The 18,399-nt window shown below is 40.9% G+C and overlaps 1 long non-coding RNA gene across 5 annotated transcripts in view; it reads left to right on the top strand.

Annotated features, from left to right (window-relative positions):
• Nucleotides 1-18,399, top strand: part of LOC125325968 — a 96,037-nt gene that overhangs the window by 24,796 nt on the left and 52,842 nt on the right. For 4 of the 5 annotated variants that reach the window (XR_007203639.1, XR_007203638.1, XR_007203641.1 and 1 more), the window contains exons 7-12: nt 1,650-1,746; nt 3,356-3,533; nt 6,565-6,704; nt 9,078-9,188; nt 10,448-10,503; nt 13,723-13,893. This is a non-coding gene — a long non-coding RNA (uncharacterized LOC125325968). The remainder of the gene's footprint in view (nt 1-1,649; nt 1,747-3,355; nt 3,534-6,564; nt 6,705-9,077; nt 9,189-10,447; nt 10,504-13,722; nt 13,894-18,399) is intronic. The other variant, XR_007203637.1, reaches the window with a different exon arrangement.

Raw genomic sequence — 18,399 nt, 5'->3', positions numbered from 1 at the left:
ATCTAGTTCAGATCCACTTTATGAAACTATGAATATTGGAAAGCAGAGAGAGGAATATTGTTATTAAAATGATAAATTGTAGTTTAAATAGATTTTAAATGTAAATTTTTGTAATATTAAATAAAGGGATTTACTGATGGGTGTTTAATTCTTTTACAACAGATTCTAAAATTTCAATGACTGAAAAACAGATTTATTCATATTTTTCAAGTATCATAGAAAAGACTCTGGGTTGGGGATTTTTTGTTTGTTTTAAGGGATTTGGATTTTTTATTTCCTTTTCTTTCTTTTCTCATTAGCAGACCTTTTGTTTCTGCACATGAAAAATCAATCTCATGTGATGCATTGGGAAACCCTCTCTCTTAAGACTCCCCGCCTTTCACTTTGGGTTATCCTCTGAGCCAAATCCTGCAAGATTATAATTGATTTTAAAAGTCAGCAGCAAAAGTATTTGATCTTTAGGTGACAAACAGTCAAAGAGGAGCCTTCAGGATCAGTGTTAAATGTCAATGAAATTACATTCATGCTAGGATAGGCAAGTTACAAAAATTTAAATCCTGCTGTAATAGTGACAGTAATAAATGGAAATTCAGCAAAATGAAGCTATTAGGGAACAACGTGTAGCGTTATTAAACTTGAACAAATGATTGCAGAGCAGCTCAGGCCTGAATTAAAACCCAGCAAGCTGAAACAAGCAATATCATTGAGATGGATAAATAAATTTATCCGAGTGGATATAATGACGCTTACATTAGAATAAAAGCCAGCGTTTTAGCTGATGTGTTTAATGTAATCTGGGCATCATCACTCAGAATGGACGTCAGCACCTGCATGCACTGCTGCTTGTACCAGGATTTCGAATGTTGGACCCTGTGGTTGGGTTTTTCTCCTCTTGTGGTGCTTTAAAGAATCCATATCAAAAATTGTAGAGAGCTTCACAATGTTCTCTTGGAAATATGCAATTAATTTAGCATCAAGAGCACCTAAACCAATGCTGGTGTGCAGAATGGCAAGGCAGCCCTAGCAAAGAGCAAGGCTGAATTAAACTGACCTGGCACGAAAGAGCAGAAAGCAGCCCGGAAGCAGCTGGCCGCAGGAAGGGGCTATAGGACGCTTCAGCCTCATGACACAACCTCAGAGAAAGCAACCAGAAAACTGCTTCCAGGAAGACAACCTTTCACTGCACCTAACCTGCTTCCTGAGCCCTGAGAAATACAAATAATGAGAGAAAAAAATCTGGTTTCTGGGTAAACAATTAAATAAATAGTCCAGCACATGGTGTTGTGTTGTACTCTTACATGTGGCTTGTTTCCAAACAATGCAAGACAGTGATGAGGGATTTTAATGATAACTCTACTGATGCTATAGAAAGCTGCAATTTTTCTGGTATGGTCAAGGGTTCAAAATTGCACCTTGAACACCTTCAGCAAATGAAGCAGAGGGTACAATGCTGATTTTTCTGCAGCAGGGATGTTAAGTGAAAGTATTGGAATAGTCCAGCTATAGTATATGAATAGATAAAGAGATACTTAATGCTGAAACAAAAATTTCAAAGTATGCATAAAATGAAGGCTACCAGTGAAGTCACATGAAGCTTTACTATTTTGGCACCTATGTTAGAAAATCTTGTGTTTTCTGCTTTCTTGCAGGTCTACAACATCAGATGACTCTTAGCAGATGCAAGATGCTTCTGGAAGCCGAACAGTGGTTGTGTTTGATTCATCATACCCTTTGGACCACCCTGTTGTAAGTTGCAAATTCCTGTTAGAATAGAGTATATATTATTTCTTTGTAATCTGTGAACCTCTGAACATCTTGCTTCTTCAGTTTGCCTATTCTTTTCTATGAAACTCAACGTAGTGTGTTTGATGTGTAGCTGTATAATAGAGGCGTAGAAAATCAAGTGTGGATTTAATTTTCATTCCAGGCCCAAATATTTAATAATCTCAGATAAGAAGTAGTGCACTCCATTTAGTCCACTCATGTGCTTCACTCAGTGGGTGTCTGTGAGGTACTTGATCTCCACTCTGGGTGTTGAAGGCTTCTGCCTTCCTCCAGAAAGCAGCATCAGTCCAATTCCAAGTCCTTCATTAACAGTCTTTTTTGCAGTCTGAGAGAGCATGAAATTTGAGAAGTCAATAGTCATGACTGCAGCTCACATTATTCACATTCATGGAGAGCCTTTTACTACTGCTCACAAGGAGAAGATTTTAAATCTTTCATTAATGCTCTGAAGTCTACGCCTGCTCAGCCCTCGTCAAAGCCAGTGGAAGATGTTTTATTGACTCGAGGAAAGCTGGCTGGAATCAATGGCTTGAAGGTCTGTCTGCCCTCACTCCTCCTTACCTTTCCTCCTTCCATTTTCATTTCTGTGGTGGCTTTCCTATCTGTATCTCCAGGTGACACAGGGAGATAGGCACTCAGACACAAATGACAAGCCAAAATAAACTAAACAATTCCCATCCTCTTATCTAACATTTTCAAGCTTGTGAGATGTTTCAGAGGGCACTTGGGTGACTTTGAGCCAGCTGGTGCCCTTGTAGCATTCTGACTTGGCCAAGTTTTCGTCCTATTTCCAAGGGCTTTCTGGTTTGGTTTTTTTCCTTTGGTTGTGCTAAAAGCTGCTTGTTGCCTTGACAAATATTTGTTTCCAATTCTGTGTATGTAAACATCTAACATAAAATTGTCTCAGGATTCAGTATGCACATGACTGCTGCACCACTGTTTACCAGAGTTCAAAACCTGGGCAAACAGCAATTTGTTTGGGCTGAATAAGTAATACCTTATTTTGGAGGGCACAAATAGCCATGTAATTATTTTGAATTAAGAAATTACCATATCATTTCAGGCTCATTACATGGGTATTTATTCTCAGCAGATTATGTGCAGGCTGTTACAATAGTAACTAGTGTAACTTTTGTTTGGAAAGGGAAACAGGGCAGTAATGAGAGGAGGAAAATGCCTGTGGTGAGCTTACAGTCCTTGGAATGGGAATGTCACCCCAGAAGTGTGGAGCTCCATTTTCAAGTGGAAAAGACCTATTATTCTTGCATAGCATTTTATTGAACTAGCAATAATGCACTATTTATTTTTATTTTTATATTCCACACAAGGTAACCGGGGAGCTTTAGGAGCTGTAACTCAGCTTTTGACCCATTATCAAAGTACTGCAATACCATAAATTAAAAAAATAGCCAAACTGGGTAACAATGCATATGACTTGTGTATTCCTAGTAGACAATAGGTGGTTGTAATTCCCTGAGAAACAGTCTTGACATCAGACATCCATGCCTTTAGCACTCTCTCATAGAGCAGCTAACTGGCTTGTTAATGCTAATTCCCTTCATTTTCTCAGTGTCCATCACGCTTCTGTGCCACGCTGCACTGCAGTGGTGTTCTCATCCAGGAGAGCCTGGCCATGGACAACAGGATTAACAAGCTTTGAAGAGCCTGATCCAGGGGACACAGGGAGCCTTCAGGTCTCCGTTACCTTCCAGTTCCCCGCTGCCCCAGTTCAGCTGCCTCCAACAAGAGTAAGATCGCTCTGGTTTCCCTTCATGATTATAAATGCTTGTTTAATCTCTCTAATGTTCTTAGCACCAGCACACAAAAACCTGAGAAACATTTGTTGTGAGGTAGAAATTCACCTCGTCATGAAATAATTGCTTCTAAAGTGTTAGTCATTCATGGCATGGCTCTAGTTGCATTATACTTAGGGGATCGTAACACAGCAGACTTCTGAATTTACCTTGGAGCGCTTGTTTTGCAGTATTGGGTTGGAAAGCTGTAATTTGAGTAAATGAAATGAGTAACTGAAGACAGACTCTGCCTCTCCCCAATATGTCTCATTTTTAAAAAAAAAAAGAAGAATTGCTTAAGTAATTAGCAAGATGCTGACATAGTGCAGGAAGTGTGCAGTGGATATTTTGTATCTCATCTGAGAACAAATTAATAAAGCAGATTTCTGTTTAGACAAGGTAAGCTCATTTTCAGAAGGGAAGAATTCTTATTTTTGCAAGATCAGAGGTAAAAGACACAGTGAGAGAAGAAATGTTCATGAAAGCCAGGCAATAGCCTTGTTGTTTATTTGAGAAAGGGAAAGGCATAACATTGAAAAAGCCCTTAGGTCTATTATACAGCTGTCAGACCCTGGGTCTTAGACTGGAGGAGATAATGACTGTTTGCTGCTCAGCACCAGGGAAACCAAAAGAAGGATTGAGGGATGGCAGTATTTTGCTGGGATACACAGCAACAAGAAATTACTAAATGCTACCTTGGTCCCTTCCCTGCTTTCTCCTCCACCCCCATGAGGTCACTCTGCCAGAGCTGCTTTCCTCAAGTTCACAGTTTGCTCCCTGTCACATAGTCAGAGCTTTGCTGGAAGTCACAACTCATTTTTTATTCCAGTTCAGTGCATCTCCTGCTTTGGTCTCATCCCTTTAAAAAACTGGCTTAATTTCAGTTAATTAATTCAGGTCAGTGCATTCCTTCCACAGATGGTTGGAAATAGGCTCTTGTCCAAAGGCTTGGAGGATTTTCATGTCCGGTGAGGTTGGGCTGATGTTAAAGAGCTGAACATTGACCAACTCATCTAAATATGAGCTAATGAGGAAAACACAGCTACACATCTCAGACTGGTTTTTAGAGAAGTCATTTAGTGACAGATCACCCCTATATGTGTGGATATTACCCTCCTTGTTGGAAAATGTACCTCTAAAACAAAATCTGCACGTGCCTTTACTCCACCCTCAGACTACTCCTGATATTTTCTTCCAGTTCCAAATCCCTGCTTTTCACTGCTGGGAAGGAGAAGCATTCTTTCAGTGTCCTTTTCTCACCCCTGATATTTTACAGTCCTCTAAGAAAAGGTACAGGGAAGATGTGCACTTTCACAGTGACCCTTCACAATATATATCAATAGATGGCAGTAGCTGAATCTCATTGGAAAGAACATCCCTGGCAAAATATCATAATTGGCTTTTTCCATAAGACAAAAATGAATGCACTCTTTATGGGTTAAAAAGAGTGCAAGTTATTTCATAAATCAGGGTCAAAGAACAATTTCCCTTTTTCATTCTCAAAAGTATTGATATCCAAAGTTGCTTAGAACAGCACCAAGTTTGCTTAAAGCTGTACATTGAAAGACTCCACGGGTTCAAAACCGGGATCAGAAGCAGGGATCAGTTCAAGTCTGTGAATCTTTCACTGGAACCTGGTTGGAGACTTGTTACTGATGACCTGGCCATGACATTCACCTACAGACAGACAATCAAATCCCACACTATAATGTAGAGTCAGGAAGTCCCGCATCCCAGCTAGACCTGGGAATTTCCCCAAATGTTTTCCTAATGCCAATGCAAATATTTTACTGCAGTCTTGTAAATACAACCTGATTTCATTTATTCAGAGTATCCCGTATTTGAGCATGTCTGTTTTAATATCTCCAGCTTATACGGAAACAGAATTTCAGAATACTCTGTAATCACCGTTGTTTTTATGGAGTAGGTCCAAAAAAACTAGTCTGTGAAATCAGTAACTCAAGAATTTCGTTATTTCTTATAAAAAGCATAAAACTAAAGAAATTTGTAATGGGAAATTTTCTCAACAGATCATTTAATCCATTCCCTTTCAGTGAGGCAGAATTAGGAACATGCATATCCGGTCCCTACATGCTGACCAAAAGCAATAATGTTGCCTGGCCAGTGGAAAAGATAATTGTCTAACAACAGTGAAGGTCTTCCATGACCCCAAGCCCCAGTCTCCTTCAGTGGCAATTTATTCTTCTCCTTTCACGGTTCCTGCTTATTTTCCTGTTGTTATTATATTGCTGGAGAAGTTTTCACAAAATCAAAATCTGTTTGCGCATATGTATTATACATTTTAAGTGAAAACTCATTTTGAAACATCACATAGATTTTTAGATCACTTAGATTTTTCTTATCAGAAGCAAAATGTCACTGAAATGAGCATAAACCAGTAAGTTAAAGCATATGGCTGCTGATGGATCAAAACTTCTTGAAGGGGAAAACATAGCCCTCTGGCAGAACATTTCTGAGCACTTTATCATCTGAATTCCTGGGTCTATGGAAATATTTTGTGCTTATTTACAAGCACCGTTTTTTAAATCTTGATCGTGATTATTCAAATTCTTTTGTTTATAATTCAAAGTTTTCCTGCTTTTCCCTTTCTGCAAGTGTTTACATGATGCTCCAGTGAGAAACATTCAGAACTGATACATTTTTGTGACACTTAATCTGTGAGCAGTCAGGGGAAATGCCCTGCCTGGTAATTGGCAAACCAGTATTTTCACATCTCTAGTTAAGTTCGGAGTATGGCAGAATGCTGGAAGCTCTCACTCAATATTATCTAAGTCCTGTGAACCTTGAATTAGGAGAAGGGTGTTGCAGCCCGAAAGACCCCATTTTCCCATGAGATTTAAAGTGCATTTTCCCTGGATAGAAATGTATTAGGGTAATTATTTTTGTGTGCTCTTACGAAATGGCTTTCTTGTTGCTGTATCCTTTTCCAGTGGTCATTTAATAATGGTTGGTATTATTAATTTAGGCTTGGGAAGTATGAAGCATTCCAGACACCACTGGGTTACAGACTGCCCACACCCGGAACTACAGTATAACCCCAGCTTCCCAAAGTCCCGGTTTAATGCAAGTCTAGGAAAGGCACCACCAACAGACAGAGGCGAGAATGTAAGGAACTGATCTCTGCTGATTGGTCTGATTGGTGTTATCCCAAGAGAATCATTGAAATGCAAGATACTTAGGCTGGGTATACTGGTAAGATCTTTAGGAGGCAACACAGATAGCCCTCTCCTGGTGGAAGGAGGTTCAAGAGCCTGTGTTCTTGCCTCCCCCAGTCTCCAGGAAAGCCAGAATGCATCTGTATTGCACACACATCTACCTGTACCATGATTCTGCACTCCTCATTCTGGTCCCTCTGTCTTTCACAAGCTAAAGCTACTAAGATAGATGACTTCATGCCTCTGCATGCAAGCTAAAGAGTTGTATTCTTAATCCAAAAGTGAATTTTACTTGCATAGCTACAAGATTATACGGTGCACTCAGTTTGCATGAAATACATTTTTAATGAGGAAAAAACACCTTAAGTAAATGGGTGAAGAATGTTATCCATCATTTTCCCCAAATCACGATCCGTGATTTCACTCAAACATCTGTCAGCCACACAGCAGTTCATTTTCCCAAATCAAATGCTAGAGACAGCTAAAGAACAAAACATTGCTCAAAGAAAATTAAGCACCCGCTGGGCAAATAATATTGCTATTTTCAGCAGCATGGAAGTCTTAAATTTCTCCAGCTGTTTCCAGAGGTGTGTCCTGGTGCCCCATCCTCTGCTCACACAGTGGCACAGGCCATGGTTTGTATTCCCAGATCAAAAAGAGGTTTGAAGTGGGCATGTGTGTTTTTCTCAGTGCTTTTAAAGTCTGAAGCTCAGATACGATCTTTCCTGAAATCACATTCAACCTGTCCCAGACTCCAAGGGCAGAAATGAAAGGATTTAGCTTAATAAGATTCATCCTTATCTGCTTAAGGTATCTCTCTAGAGCAGAACCCAAGTCTGTAAGCTGCACCCAGAACTTCATTCCCATTTTTCAGAGCAGTGTAGAGTCGCTCTATGGACGTCTGTGCTCAAAGATCTGCTGTGAAGAATTAAGCAGGATTTTTCTTTCCACAGGCTTTTTATATAAGTAAGAAAATCTATCCTTACTTAATATAAGGAGAAAAAAAGCTCCAAGCTGCTAGAGGAGAAGGTGGATTTCCAAGGATTAAAAAAAACCCAAACACACTTCATAATGGTTGAGCTTTAAAGAAAATTGCCTGATCCTTTTTTCCAAGATAACTGTTTTTTTCAGTAACGAGGTTTTAGAACCATTTTCCTATAGTAAGAAATTCTCATCCATAGATGGGACCTTTCTGAAAAAAGCATATTGTATTTTCCTGGTCTGAATTTCTTTGTTATTGCCAGTAAAAATAGAGTTTCCTTTTCATCAGATGGATAATATTAATTGTACAGACTAAGACTATGGGATGTAATGTTATATGCAGGTTCCTAAAAATAAAAAACTACCATTTCATTCCAAAATGCTTGTTATTTCACATCATCAGGATAAGAAAGATTGCTTCTTTAAATGTAAATGCACTTGTATGCAGTTCAGTGAGATGAAGGTGGTGCTGGTATAGACACAGCAACAATGATGCTGTACCTTTTATAAAAATTTAAAGTTTAGCTGAAAAAAACCCGACCAGAATAAATGACAATCTGTTTCTATCTTTTCTTTAGTCACTTCACCCCTGGAAAATTAAATAGAGAAAGAAAAGGGGGTAAACCTATAATACCATGAGTTCTCTTTACTTCCTATCATTTATTTCCCATCCTGCTATTCCTTTAGCTCCAGAGTTACAGATGGTGGTTGCACTGTGGAGCTCCTGAAGGCACCATGTAGGTTTGTTTAAGCACCAGACCGTCAGAATCCCAGCTGCTACCTAACAATCAAGTATTGATTTCACTTAAGCTGATTTTTCCTTCTTCCTAATTATTTTTCCTTCCACTAGAGTGGAATCAAGTTTAAAAAAAAAATTTTAAAGAGTATAAAAATGTAGATGAAACATAGTTTCATGTTACTACCAACATTTTATTCTTCTCCTTAACCTCCCAGTCTGCAGAAGATTCACAGCCTCTGTTTGGTGAGGATTATTGGGATGATGAATAAAACTGTAAAGTTTATTTCACAGTCTTGAAGTCTTCTATCAAAGCCTTTGGATTTGCAAACTTTCACAGTACTTTGGCAGCAGTGCTTGATATTTTTCTCAGATACCTTTCCACAGAAGCATTACTTAAGTATTTCCCTACACTCACTCACTCACTTGTCATTAGGACAAAAATCTTAACAGGATCTATTGAGTTTGACCTGATCCTCGTGGTGCATTATTTGGCTCATGAGAACTTTTTTGGTTCCAACCAAAGGATGAAAAATAGCCGTTCTTGTACTTTCATTTCTGTCAAACCACCTGAGGACTAAGTTTTTCCCCATCTTTCTTCCTCAGGATGAAGTGGTCCGCAGGAACTGTCCCTGCTCCCCGTGGGTACTTCTGCACCAGCAAACTCCAGAGGGCCCCTGAGTCCAGAGATCTCAAGTGCAACCAGCTCTTTGTAAGGTGAGATCTCCTTTCCTCTCACTTCCCAGAAGTCCTTGGAAAGGAGATAGCAAATCCAAGTATGCTTCAAGCAGATGCCTGGTGTGGGGGGAGAATCCTGGACCATGCAGTGGGGGCTCTGCCAGTCAAGTGTGGATGTCTCTCTTATCTTCTCTAGAATAAATTACACCATTGGCTCAGAGATGACTTCCAGCAGTGCTTTAACAAATTTTAGTGGGACAGGTGATGGGAATATGGATTATTTACTTATGTTTTCTCCAGCTCAGTTTTTTGACCTGTCCCCAGACTGACCCACCGTCATGTTTAATAACATCAACATGCTTATTTTGCCTTCTGAAAATACACTTTCTTTGTAACTACAAATTGCCAGAGGTCCTGTTTTAGTAGTGAGAGAGTTTTGCTGTAGTGCAAGTTGTGTGCTGGAGTACCCAGAGGCTGTGGGAGCAGTTCTAATATTATTGTTTCAATCCAAATAAATATGATGAAGACATACAGAAACCCATTAGCCAAGAACCTTGAAAACGCATCCCTGTACATGCTTTCTGCTAGAGCCATGAAGCTGCAGCAAATCCAAAAAATCTTACCAAATGATAATTTTATATTGTGATTAGCTCAAATACCAGAAGAAACCTGTGGCTTTTCAGCCCTTAATTAAACCATAGGTGCTTCTTTGTTTCCCCTTCCTGCATATGTTTTGCTTTTATCAAGGATGGCAAGCCTGGAATGCTTCAGGGTTGTGCTTTGTCTCAGAAATGGCCATGACCTGGCACTCTGAGGCTGATGGCAAGCCCGTGGTTTGCTGGGAATGAGCTTAGTGCTCTGGCTGGGATTGGGAGTCATGGACTGGAACTAAGGCGATAGACCATTCCCAGGTCTAATCCTGTCAGCTTCAGGGAGCCTCCTGCAAAGTGCTTGCTTTTAGTGCATTTTGGAGGACTTCAAAGAGCACGAGGAAGACTCAATTTTCTAGCAGTGCCCCTTGTACATTTTTTTAGGCAAGGAAAGGATCTGTTTTCTGCTTCAGCTTTTAAAATCTGTTATGGAAGAGGAACTACATTTCTTTTCTCAGGCTGCAAGAGTAAATACTGTATATTACATCTAACTACTATTTATGCAGTCTCATGGCATGAATTTGCTTGATTCACCAGTATATTTAAAATATAAAAATAATTATTTCTGAGATTAATTTTAAAAAATATTTTTTTAAAAAGCATCTTGGAAGAATTTTTGGGGCACAAGTTCTCTCCCTTGCATTTCAGGCATGGACGCTTCCTGGAGCTTCCTCCCACGTGGAACCTTCCCAGACTTACAGTTGGTTTGTTCTCAGTTTTAGTCATTTTTTTTTCCTTATCTGTTACAAACTCATGTAAAGCACAGGCTAATTTAGAGTGTAACATGATCGAGGATTTTGCTTATTCATAACGATTTATTAAGCTGTGCAAAGATAGTGCTATTTTAAAAGTTTTTAGATTGTATCTGTTATCTTCCTAAAGAGCAGAAAATGCAAATGGCTCATATAATCAGCTGTATCGGCCTAGAATTGCTAAATCATAAAGAGTCATGGTACAAAACAATGCAGCAACACTCTAAATTTATGGTACAGTGATGCCAGATGACAAAGGAACTGCAAAGGAAGTGCTTAGTATATCAGAAATTAATACCTAGTGGGTCCATTTTTGTATGGTGATGATTGTAAGTATCACTCTATGTGTGAGCATAATCCCTTCAGAACAGCAGTTTACTAAATGTTCTGGAGATTATCGAACAAAATACAAGTTGAGGTCACGTTTGGGTTTTCATTGGGCAAACCACTATCATTTTCTTCTCAATCCAAACTAAAATTGCAGTGTTGCAGGAGGCACTCGGGTTCAGTGCACACAAATGGGAGGTTGATACCTGTGCTCGGAGCAATTTAGAGCTATGCAGAGGAAAATCAGCACGCCACGCTGCACTTCTCTTAGTTATGAGAACAAGTTATGAGAACAAATGTATTATTTGACCTCAGGAGCTGTTACTGAAATATTAAATCACTGACTGAATGGCAAGGAGGTGGCAATGCCACTGAGTGCCACACAGGGATGGACAGCTGCAGCAGTATAAATACACACTGACATATGAGGGTGAGAAATAGAGAGGGATATTTACAATATTCCTTTAAGTAGAAGTTTCACAACCTCCATTTTATAATCCATTTGTTATATTATCTACCTATTTTATTTTAAGCAACAAATCAGTCATAAACATTTATTTTTAGCAGTGCATTATACTTCTGGGCACACTTAAGCAGAGCTCGTATGTGGTGTGTCCAGTAATCTGTGTGCAGCTCTTTGCATCAGATGAGAAATGTACAGCCTAATCATTTGTAACCGTAGCTATATACCAGGAGGGCTGTTTGATCCTAAAGCTGAAGAAATCCTACTAACTTTATTTGTTTATTATTTCCAACTTAACAGTCTCATGCAAAATGCAAGAGTTTATTTGAGTGGCAATCATAAAAATGAATTATTTGTTTCTAGACGTAGTCTTTGCTAATTTGTGCTGCAGTCCATTTTTTTTTAGTCAATTCTGTGTCTTTAGCCACAGCCCCTCGTACGCATTTCCAAACAGACCCAGACAAACAGCTGTTAGAACTGGAAAAGCAGCAGCAGAGTTGCTGGTGTTGTGCAGTATGTCTGACTAATTAGGCCAGCACTTACCATGGTTAAAGTGCAACTTACTCAAAGTGCACTCAAAGTTACTCAAGGGAATTATAGCGAGGGTCACTAACTCTGTGTGTGTTAAACTATGAATTTCATCTCTCACTTTTGCCCTCTCTGATGTGGAATTTCTCCTGCCTGTGTAACTCAGGAGATAATGTAAATGCAGCGTAGGGACATTAATGAGACCAGCCCCTTTGAGTTTTAAGGTTTGACTTTTTTCCCCCCCAGCCTCCTGTTAATGATGTGACAGTTTGTTGCTACAGGAAGGAGAGAGAGCTGCGTCTCTGGTAACTAAAGGTCAGATGCCCTGGGCTGCACGGGCTGCTGTGCTCATCACCCCCGGGGAGAAAAGAGAAGGCTCGTGGTTTCTCGGTGTTAAGAGTGGCCTCACAAAAGAAATGTATTTGAAATAACAATGGTTTGAAGCAGCATGTTACTAACCTCCAGTTCTGGATTAAAAAAAAAATAAAAATCCCAAGTCCTTGAATATTTAATGATGGCTGAACAAACTTGGAATGACCCGAGGAAGATGGAAAGTCACAGAAGTTAATGCTCCCAAAATGCAGCAGAGCTCAGTAGTCCTTAAAAGCAATTAAAGAGCTTTTACCATCTGTTAAGTAATTACCTATCATCATTAGTTATTAGAAGTAGGAAGTGATGTAAAGGGCACAAACATGATAGAAAAAGAACAGCCAGCTTCTTGTGGGCTTCTTGAATGAGGTCATAAAAGCAGGGTTATTAATACTGAAATAAAAATGACAAACATTTACAGGCAGTGTTGTAGCTGCTCTGCTTCAAAAAGAAAAGCGTTACATTTTTCCTAACAGTAAATATTTAGCTCAACTCTTGAGCTTGTTACCAGTATGAAATGAAATTTATTATAGTATTCATCTCCAAAAAACAACATAAGATGAAGAAGATTTAAGGTTTCTAAATTCAATGCAGTATAGCTCAGCTAAAACCAATTATAGAAAACCCAATTTGAGGACCATGACTTGGAAAAGATTAAAACCAAGTAACCAAAAACCCCCAAAGCTGTGTGTGCTTTTAAGCTGCATGATTTTACATGCAAACATGCACGCATTTTTACTTACATATCAGTATGGGCTTCCATGTCCCTAATTCTAATTTCTTTTTTTCCCCACTTCTTAGTCAAAATAGATTCCATAAAATGCATTTCTTTCAAGGTATTAGCTGCATATCTTTAAACTTTCTGCAAGAATTTAAGTCTGTAGGTCTGAGATTGCGCAGGGATCCTTAGGTATATATTTTGCCATTTTTAGTCTTATGTCCTTCAGCAAGTTGATACATCTCACTGCAAGTTCATAATACGCATTAGAGTTACACAAGCAGCCTGTCCTGGCTGTGTGCTTTGAGACAGCAGCGTGAGAGGGTACTGATACCCAAATAGTGCCCAAGCAGGTGGCCTATGCTGGCCACAAAGTGGCACAAACAGAACAGAAATAAAGGAAACTGCAGGAACCATCTAGAAATCAAAGAGAAAGTCCAAGCTCTCCCGGCTAATACTAATTTGTGGCTGCAATAACAAAATAACAGTGTGAGAAGTGGAGAAATCTTACAAATAAAAAAACGGGGACTCAGGAAACTGCTGTGGCAGATGATCGAGAAAAGCGTCCAATAAATACCGAAAAAGGGGAATTAGAATGGCAAAACCAGGGCCACTGGGGTAAGACAACACAGGGTAAGGTATGTAATGGGGAGACAAGGTAATAAAAGGAATAAAACCTGGTGCTCTTCCAGGCTCCTTGCAAGCAGCTCCATGCCTGATCCACGCAGTTGTTCCCACCATAACCCTGACTTGCTTTTCCATGCAGGAGGGAGGTGTTCTGCATTCCCTGGCCTCGGGGGATCCCCACGAGCTCACCCCAGCACTGACCACGGTAGGAGCACTTGGGGACTGCCCTACACCCTGTGCCCTTCAGGACCCTCTGTATGAGGCTGGGGCTCTGTGCTGCAGGCATTGGAGGACTGCAATGTCTGCACATGTACATATGGCCTTCTTTCTTTCTGGGGGTTCTTGGCAAAAGCTAGTGAATAATATTGAAGTATTTTGTTTAATTAGAGTAATTCTTCCCTGTGTCATTTTTTTTTTATATGAAAAGTGTACTCTATATAAAATGTGCCACGTATTTAAAACAAAAACAATTTTATTTTGGTTTTGCCTGCTGCAAGTCTAAACATTTAGGTAAAGAACAGAAGCACTGGGTTTGTGTTGCCAACATCTTGCTTGTAAGTTACTTTTTCCCATTATTTTTTCCATCTGTTTTGTCTCTTAGAGATTATTCAGCAGCTTAAGAGTTTGATGTATTTCCAGCAAGGCATAGGGAGAGAATGTGCGGAGAGACTGCTTAAAGCCACAGTCTTAACTGCTGAAATATTCTATTTATGAAAATACTGTCTGAATTTATGTTCAAAATCCTCTGCCTGATTTGCTGAATGAGGAGGAAGAGAGAGCAGGGGAATTTTCTCTGTCAGGTCTCCACAAGTACAGCTGTGTTGAATATTTAAAAATGGCATTTGCAGTCAGTGCATATTGTGATACACTTTTTTCCTGGGGAACAACAGTCTGTGAGAGATTATGATTGCTTTTTTATGAGACTAAAAACAAAGGATCAAACAAGCAGTGAATTATATTTTAATGTGAGTTGATGTTATTTTCTATTTTAATCAAAAGCTGTTTGTGAGAATCTCTTCCCTTTGTTGCTTCAAAGCCCAGCAGCAACTTGGGTAGGTGTGTTAAGGGTAGTGTGTTGTCTGGGTGATGGTGGTGGCAAAGGAGCCTACAACAAAGACATTTGCCAAAGTGAGCGCCTCTTAATCAGTGTTCTGACACCTAACTAAAAGCTGGGCTGCACAGTCCTTGAGTGCCCAAGGCCCTCTTGTTGAAGCAGCTTCATTCTGCAGAATTGCTGTGTCTACATGGACAGGTTCATCTGCTCTCAGCCTCGCCCTGCACCTGAAACGTGTCTCCAATCCATAATTAAGTGTCCTGCTGGCACAGAGCCTCAGTCCTGGGAGCTGATTTATGGACCTTCAGGAGGAGCGGGTCAGCCCTCGAGGCCGGAGACTCACCCCTCCATATTTTAATATCCAGGAGAGTGTAAGCGTGGTGAGGCTGAAATGCTGACCTTCTCACGTACTGTGACATCCCATACGTCAGTGCAATTGTTGGGTTAGTACCAGGAGATCAGCCTCTGGTACACGGTTTACTATGAATTAAGCAGAAGCGTGGCATGTCCAGAATGGAAAGGGAGCTCAGGAACCATGTGTTGTTACCATCTCTGTGCACTTAAAAGTCCCTTTGATGTGAAAAAATGTGCAAAAATAATTAGGTTTTTGGTTTGGTCTGTCTGGAGACTTATTCAAGAAAAATGGACTTAGGCTATCTGAGCAATAGTTGAGGAGAGCACTGTAACCAGGGCATCTCAATGGCATTTGAAGGTAAGAAAATGACTGTGGAGTGAATCTGTCTATCAGTACCAGCACCAAATCCCTTGATACATTCTCAGTAAGTTTGAAATGTAAGTTCTCAGAATGTTGAAAGCAGGGATAAAGAAGGTGTGACAGTTAAAAAGCAAATATCAAAAATAAAGCAAAATAAATCTTTGAACAAGCTGAACTCTAAATATTTGAAACTCACAAAAAGTGTAAGAAGTGAAGCAGAAATAATTGTTGGTGCTAATATCTAAAAGCCTGCATGTGTCCAGGAACCACTTTTTTCCGAAGATGTCAGATTGCACATGACAGAAAATTGTCACCCCCAGAGTGGTATTTTTGGAACTGCTCAGTGTCTAATCAGTTAGTGACAGCAGTTAACAATTGCAAGCCTGATGCCTGGAAATCAAGTAAATGTGAGTGCTCCTGCGTCCTGTGGTGGGCTGGAGCAGAATGGTGGTGGGAGGTGATGGCACCTTGGGTGCCCAGCAGCTGTCCTCTTCACCCACTCCAATAAGCTCTTAACCACACCCTGAACTGTTTCCTTCTATCCCTACTAGCAGGCATTTGGATGGGTCCATGGGAACACAGGATCCCAAACAGTAAGTGCTCCCCTGGATTTTAACCCGGAGGCGCAACAGCCATGTAACTATAAATCTGTAAATATTGCTACAAGTCTGCTTTTGTAACATTGCTTTACATTTTTGTGTTCTCTGGAAAAGCTTTTTTTTTTAATCTTGCAAAAGTAGGAAGAAAGCATTGGGTTAAGATGATGATGTAGCCAACAGTGGGGATTTGTGCAGGAACGAGGGAGAGCAGCGGCGCTCTGTGACAGCAGAAATAAAAGCACAAGCAGGGAAACAAATTGCAGTCCTGATCCACCAGAAACAACTTGGAATCAGCAGCTGCCCCCGTGCAGACTCCAGGGCTGCCACCCGTGGAGGGAGAGAGCCCAGAGCAACACGGGGGCTCAGCTCTGGAGGGCGAGCTGGGGGAGTCCTGCTGGGTTTCTGAGGGGAGGAGAGGTGGGCAAGCAGGGCGTGAAGTTTCAGAGTTTTCTGTTGCTGTGGTGCTTTTCTGTCGAGTCAGTGAGTTGAAGCAGCCCCAGCAGGATCAGACGGGAGGTACAGATATCCTAGAGAGGGCATCCAGGGGCAAGGAGGACATGGGAGAGTTATAAAGAGGGACCACGGAATGGGAGGAGCTTTAAGGTTGGTTTGTCGCAGCATGTGCAACTCCATCCTGAGCCTGGTGGTGCAGAGGCTGCATTGGTGGCCTTGGAGTTGAGGCCTCAAGGTCCTGCTCTGGGTGTCAATGATGTCCAAAGCTGTCAGAAGTGGGCAGGGCAGGTTCAGTTGGCATCTACAGCTCCCATCCCAAGTAAATGTCCATGCACAGTTCCCAACCACTGTTAAGGGAGGGCCAGTGGAAATACGGTGTGCAATGTTTGCCATGATTGCAGTGGCTGCTCTGGTGGCCGTGTGTTTTCCTGCCTGTTAATCCCTACTCTCCTGTGTGGGTTTAAATACCTTTCTGTGACATTCGGAGACTAACGGAGCATGCCAGCCCAGAAGGAGCTCAGAAAGGTTGTTGGATATGATCTGCATTAATCAGAGCCCATTCACTCTGGCATATGATCCCTTGCCTGTGCAGACATGGCTTCTGTGGCAAAAAATAGAGATAAGTAGCAAAAGCTGCTCAAGGAGCAGCCTCCCTGTGCGTGTTCTGACAGGCAGGAGAGGGATTCATCCTGGCAGTGGTTCCCTTGTATCTGCTCCAGCGGGCGATGTGCAGTGACAATGGCAGCTGCTCCTTTCCACGGCGCTGCCGAGGGAACGGTACCTGTGTGTTCCTTCTGAGGGGCATCATCTCCAGCTCCCATGGCTGATCCAACTACGGGTGACAAACAGCTCAGTGCCACCACACACACCTAACACCTGATTAACTCACATTTTCAAGAGCCTTCTCTGCAGAAAGGGAAAGGCTGCAAGTGTCACGGTCTCCCTGAAAGCAGCACAAACATGTCCCCTCCCGCATTCATGAGATCAACAGCCTTTCCTGGAGTTAAGCCCTTTCCTTATACCTTTTTTTTCATAATCTGCCGAGAAAGAGCGAGGCTTTCTTCCTGCCTCGCTGAGTGTGTTGCTTTAGTACTTGTGTGTAGTTTAGCTAAGGCAAAGAGAGCTCCTTTCATTCACAACGACACTTGAATTGTTGGGCTACTCAAGGAAAAAGTATTTCTCAATCACTTCTTTTGAATCTGCTGTATTTGACATAGAAGTGCTAAACATAAGTGGAATGAGTGGGAGAGAATAAAGAGCTTTGATTTCTTAAGGCTGGTGATGAATGGTGGTGGTGATGGGAACTCTGGGCTAATTGTATCTCTTTTTTTCCCTTCCCTTTTTTCCTCTTTATTTCTTTCATCCCATAATTGAACAAGCTGCTAAAGGAACCTTAGGATTAAATACTGAACAGAATGGTTCCTGAGTGAGTGTCGCAGCTGATGCACTAGAGAGTTGTGCTAGTTCTTTTTACACTTCTGGTGTTTAGAGAATGCTCTTGATATGGCTTTGCCTCTCTCTGTAAACACAGAGCTCTCAGCAAACAGGAGGAAGGATGGAGAGGCACTTTGCCTGTACACCAAGCTGGTAACCGTTTCTGGATTGTACAGATCCACTCAAGAGGATCAAGTGAAGCTGTTTAGTTCACTCTGCAGAGGGGCTTCCCAGGGAACAGGCAGCCTTGCCTACAGAATTCGCTGCCTAAAGCTGACCTTCCATCAACAAAGACTAACAGAGGAAAAGAAACAGAATAAGTAATCTGAAGAGATAGCCATGCTGTGATGGAAAAAGCCTTTAGAAGTAATTACATAAAAAGCGTGAGCTTCTATGCAGAGTTAGGGTTCCTGAACGGATTAATTAAAAACAAAGATGTATTTTCTGTCAGAAATCTATCAAAAGTAAAATCAAAATGCAATCAGATTCAGCTTTTAGATGGAAACTGACTGTGCACCAATAAACAATTTCCCTTTTTTAATTTCACAGAATAACTAAAAG

The sequence above is a fragment of the Corvus hawaiiensis genome, chromosome 5 (assembly GCF_020740725.1).
Source record: "Corvus hawaiiensis isolate bCorHaw1 chromosome 5, bCorHaw1.pri.cur, whole genome shotgun sequence".
NCBI classification, from domain to species: Eukaryota; Metazoa; Chordata; class Aves; order Passeriformes; family Corvidae; genus Corvus; species Corvus hawaiiensis.
This window is presented reverse-complemented; position numbering and strand designations above follow the sequence as displayed.